Below are 6000 nucleotides of genomic sequence, written 5' to 3' on the forward strand. Positions count from 1 at the left end.
TGGAGGATTTTTAAGACCAGCACTATGGCTTACTGACTATCCAGGAAGTATAGTTTAGGGAGTCGGTGGCTGAGCGAACAGAACACTGGACGCGTGATTCTGTGGTCCCGGGTTCCATTCCCGGCGCCGGCGAGAAACAATGGGCAGAGTTTCTTTCACCTCTGATGCCCCTGTTACCTAGCAGTAAATAAGTACCTGGGAGTTAGTCAGCTGTCACGGGCTGCTTCTTGGGGGTGGAGGCCTGGTCGAGGACCGGGCCGCCATGTAGCACGGGCTATAGTGAACCCGTGAGAGAGAGAGAGAGAGAGAGAGAGAGAGAGAGAGAGAGAGAGAGAGAGAGAGAGAGAGAGAGAGAGAGAGAGAGAGAGAGAGAGAGAGTGGGGATAGAGACTAAATATATAATGGACAGTAGAGTAACAATGATGGACACGGGGGTCCAGAGCAGGTTAGGTGAATAAAAGGTGGCAGATGACCTCGGTTTGACCCCAAGCCAGGTGAAGGAGGTGGTGATGAGGGCGCTAATGACTCGAGCAGCAGGTGGAGGGTGCTAGGTGACAAGCATTACCACCTGACAGTAACGGTCAGGAAGGTAATCCAGGTTTATAAAATGCTAGTTGCTTGTAAATGGAGATTAAAAGCACCTAGGTTAGGGGGCCCATTATATATCATGAGGAGGTACCCATCATCCTTACTCATATGTGCTGCACTTATCATGTGTTCTCTCTCTCTCTCTCTCTCTCCCTCTCTCTCTCTCTCTCTCTCTCTCTCTCTCTCTCTCTCTCTCTCTCTCTCTCTCTCTCTCTCTCTCTCTCTCTCTCTCTCTCTCTCTCTCTCTCTCTCGGCTTCACACCCATGGCAGTCTCTCCCCCATACCAGCCACACCCAAACAAGCCACTTTCTTATGACCTTGGTCATCATTCCTGTAGTCCTCTGTCAACCCAGACAGGGCCTGAGGGCCACTGCAAGCAACAGCCTGGTGGACCAAACTCCCACATGTCAAGCCTGGCCTCGGGCCGGGCTTGGGGAGTAGAACAACTCCCAGAACCCCATCAAGCAGGTATCAAGCAGGTTTCATGAGCACCTGGGATACTTTGACCATTCTCGACCGTCTAGAAGAAAGTGAGGGGGTAAGAAAAGCCCTAAAGAGGCTTTTTCGACCTCTGAAAAGGGACCAAAGAGGGAAAAGGGGCAATTGAGATAAAGGAAAAGAAGTAGGATGAAGAAGAGTGTAGAAACTTGGGTAGTAATCTGATAATCATAAAACCATTCTCAACATAGAGAAAAAAGAAAAGAGCGAGAATAAGAAAACGAGAAAAATAAACAAAACAAGGACAGTAATGTTAGAGAAACAAGATGAGAAGTGATAACAGCTTCCTTGTTCTGTTATCCTTCCTAATTCTGCTATCCTTTTACCATTTTTTTCTACTCATTTCCCCCTATCTATCTATCTATCTCCATTCTCCCTTTCTCCTCCCCCATTCTTTGACTTCCCTCTCTACCCCCTCTCCCCCTTACCCCTTCCTCTCCTCCATCTCGTCTTTCCCCTATTACTCACCATTATTTTATGTCAGACTATCAGGCCAGGAAATTGGTGAGAGATTGATGGTTCGTAGATCGTGGGTACCATAGTGGAGAGGAGAGAGAGAGTGGGTGTGGGAACAGGGGGGGGCGGATGGAGAGGGAACGTAGAGAGGGGGAGAGTGAGAGAGTGAGAGGGGAGAGAAAATAGATAGGTGATAGGAGTTAAAGAAATGGTGTGTTAAATTGTTGGGAAGGAAATGGGGTGGTATACGAGGAGAAGGGGGAATGAGGAATTAGCAGGCGAGGTAGATAGAATGAGTAGATACAGAGAGAAGTGGAAATATAAATGGAAAGAGGAGAAAAGAGGGAAAGTAATAGGCACAGCAAAGAGATGAAAGACACAGTGGTATATCACAATACAGTGAGACATATATAAACTCTTTTGAAACGTCTATGTATGTTCTGTACATTATGTATTTTGTTCTGAACATTATGTATGTTCGAACACTGGTTCGATGCCTCTGTCCTGTCCAAAGATTTTCTTAAGGAGATTAGAGTTCTGCAACGAGGAGAAACCCGGATTTAGCAGAAGCTTAAATTAATATATACTCCCAATGTCCCAGTCTTATGAAGCAAGAGAAAACTAGCCTAACACTCAACCAACAGACCATCCAACGAACAAATCCACAAGGGCCGTGACGAGGATTCGAACCTGCGTTCGGGAGCATCCCAGACGCTGCCTTAATCGACTGAGCTACGACAGGGTCAAAAGGTGCGCGGCCCTTGTGGATTTGTTCATTTGATGCATCACGTTAGTGTGATTTCTATGTGTAAAGACCATCCAACGAGCCAATCAGCGAGCCTAAAGGGCTGAAAAAAAATCAGAAAGAGGGATGGTGGGAAGAAATTATAGTCGTTTGAGAAATTCAGGTAAAGTACGATACTGACTTTCCCGGCACTGGGCTAATTCTAACCGTGATTGGTCCTGGTTTGTGACACTCTATTCCTGCCTGCTGATTGGACCACATCTGTGGTATGTTGTATTGGTCTTTTTAGTTTCTTATATATAATAATTGATGTGGCATTATGCGATCTATTGTGTCGATTCTAACTCGTAATTCTAGTGTGAGCTCTATAATAGATAATTTATATATGTGCATTTTCTATTTGTGCCTGCAGGATCGAGCTGTTAACGCTTCAGCCCCGGCTTTCTAACAGTGGGTTAGAAATCTGTTAGATAGCCGGCTTTCTAACAGTGGATTGTCTAATGTCCTGGCTCTCAGCCTATTTTCCTCTAATGTATCACAACATATATTTCGCTCTATCGCACACACACACAGACACACACACACACACACACACACACACACACACACACACACACACACACTGCACAGTTTCAAGTGTAGATATGATAGAGGCCAATAGGCTCAGGAACCTGTACACCTGTTGATTGACGGTTGAGAGGCGGGACCAAAGAGCTAGAGCTCAACCCCCGCAAGCACAATTAGGTGAGTACAATTAGGTGAGTACACAAACACACACACACACATACTGTATCTTGGGGACGTGTAACAGCTGTTTAATTCCCAGGTACCTATTTAATGCTAGGTGAACAGAGGCATCTGCGGAAAGAAACGCAGCCTATTTGTTTCTGCCTTGGCTGGGAATCGAACTCGGGCTTTTAGGACTACAACCCCCGAGCGCTATCCAGTCAGCTAAAAAACCCTGTGTGTGTGTGTGTGTGTGTGTGTGTGTGTGTGTGTGTGTGTGTGTGTGTGTATTCACCTAGTTGTGCTTGCAGGGGGTTGAGCTTTGACTTTTTGGTCCCATTTTGTGTGTGTGTGTGTGTGTGTGTGTGTGTGTATGTGTGTGTGAATAGGATGCGTGATTTTATAACTAAAAGCTTCAACACCAGACACGCAAACAATGCCCTTCAGGGACATCACTAGCTTGCAAAATCTCTCTCGTGCAATGCTGTTACATTATGGTCAGCATATCACATAATAGATATCAATTCTCTCGAAAACATTCAACATAGGATAACAGAATTACTCTATAATATTAGGTCCCAAACTTACGAATGCAGGCGAGCGAATCTTTTGGTCCTTAATACATGCTGCCTTGATGAGGCCAGCAGCTGTTGTTGTTGTTGTTTAAGATTCGCTACCTGGAAGAAAAAGTTCCAAGTAGCACGGGCTATGGTGAGCCCGTAGTAGGGGGCTAGCAGCATTCTGTAGTGTCCTTAATTCTTCTGTTCTTAACTTATATTCTCGTCTGAGGCGTAGGGCAAGAGAAGATATGATCGAAGTCCATTAACGAATGAAGGGCATGGGCAAGGGGGAAGATTAGCAGTGTTTTGGAACTGTCAAATCAGAGCAGAGTTACCAACAACGTTTATTGCTTGTGTGTCTATGTATGTATTAACTATGTATGTGTGTCTATGTATGCATTAACACCATGTACTGAACGGGGTGAGAATAGCTTGAGCTACCTCGTCCCTTTGTGTGTATTTTACCTCAATAAACTTATTTCAATTTCAATGTTTGGTATAGTGGAGAAATTCTGACTTAAAGACGAAATTGGTTAAGATATCTTTACTCGACACAGTTATAGGCGAGATAACCAAATATCAGTGTAAGGCGTTTGAACATGTTGTATAGACAGTAAAAAGGGTCCGATATATATAGGATTTTCCGCGAATAGGCCTTGGTAGGCTTACAGCTGCGTTATGTCTTCATCCTCAAACGAAATTTCGTGAACAAATGCAAAACCCCTAAAAAACATTTTTCAAATGCGAAATCTAATTTTAGTAATGCAAATGATTCTTTGGCAGGATTTGTAAATGTGTTAACTCATTCGATAGTTCATTTCCTATTCAAGATTCTACCTACAGAGCTGGTTATTTTAATAATAATAATAATAATAAGTTATAGTAAAGTCTACTCACAGACTTAATAACAGTACAAAAACCCATACTTGTATATTTGTGAAATTTATGTAAGGAAATTTATGAAATAATAATAATGTTTATTCAGATAAAAGTATATGCACACAAAAGGAGTTACAAACAGAATGTTGGATATCTAGTTTATACTATGCTAGTATATACTATGATAGTATATACTATGATAGTATATGCTATACCTAAAGCCACTAGTACGCACAGCGTTTCGGGTAAGAATAGGCTGGTAATTGAAGCAATTAGGGTGCTGTATTGGTCAAGAAGCCTGATGGAGGGGTCGCGTGCTGAGCAGAAACACAAGGCCCAGGGTTCGACTCTCGTCTCCCCGTGATTACTGGATCCGATCACTCATAACTTGAGTAAATAGAGACATCACATGAATACTGGAACTAGTGTGTGTGTAATATTGAAGCTCCTTGCTCTCTTATTAAGCCCTCCTGGCATGTTTAGGGTGCTAATTTATCCTGAAAGATAAGGCAAAGATTTGGTAAGGATACTAGTTAACTTGTGAGGGGATAGGATCACGAACTCCCAGATCTTTGACAGACAACATGCAAAATATTCAGAGGGGAATTACATAAATATAAAATTAGAGTATGTGGATTTCAATGCCTCGGCCGCGGGTTCAAGCCCATCTCACAGCCTTTTTGGGGTTTCTCAGTAATAATATTATTATTATTAATATTATTTATTATTTTCATGCACAGAGAAATCCCAGTCACGCGACATATATCAATGAGACGATTAACTGGAGCTATTTGAAGGTGACTCGAACTCCCGACAGCTTGACTTCCAATCGCTGACGGTGGTCCGGTGGTTAGCGTCAGTGGCTGGGACTCTCTGGGGTCACGGGTTCGAGTCCCCTCAGAGTTCCAGTTGACTTTCTTACCCAAAATATAACTAAGCATCTCCCTCTTCATCTCCTTTACCAGGGACGAATATACTGACACCTGTGTCAGTATATTAGTATACCAACAATAAAATATGCGAGAGAATATATTTTCATATATTCTGAAAATATAAGAGAGAATATATGTATATATTCATTATTTGACATAAATAATGTATATATATATATATATATATATATATATATATATATATATATATATATATATATATATATATATATATATATATATACATATATATATATATACATATATATATATATACATATATATATATATACATATATATATATATATATATATATATATATATATATATATATATATATATATATATATATATATATATATATATAAAACAATAAATTTAACAAAACTATAATTTCTCGGTGTCTTAAACAATATTAAGAACGCACAGAAAGTCACATATACAAACTTACGATATCAAGATGCCAAAGACGACACAGAAGAAACTCTTAAAATTCATATCACGTATAAAAAAAAATTCAAGAATGAGTTTAGGCTGACAAAGGGATTACCTGCGGCTCCATACCTTCAAAGCTCTGGCGTGGCGCTCAAACCAAAGAAGTTTCAATTGGCAAA

The sequence above is a fragment of the Procambarus clarkii genome, chromosome 4 (genome assembly GCF_040958095.1).
Source record: "Procambarus clarkii isolate CNS0578487 chromosome 4, FALCON_Pclarkii_2.0, whole genome shotgun sequence".
Lineage (NCBI taxonomy): Eukaryota > Metazoa > Arthropoda > Malacostraca > Decapoda > Cambaridae > Procambarus > Procambarus clarkii.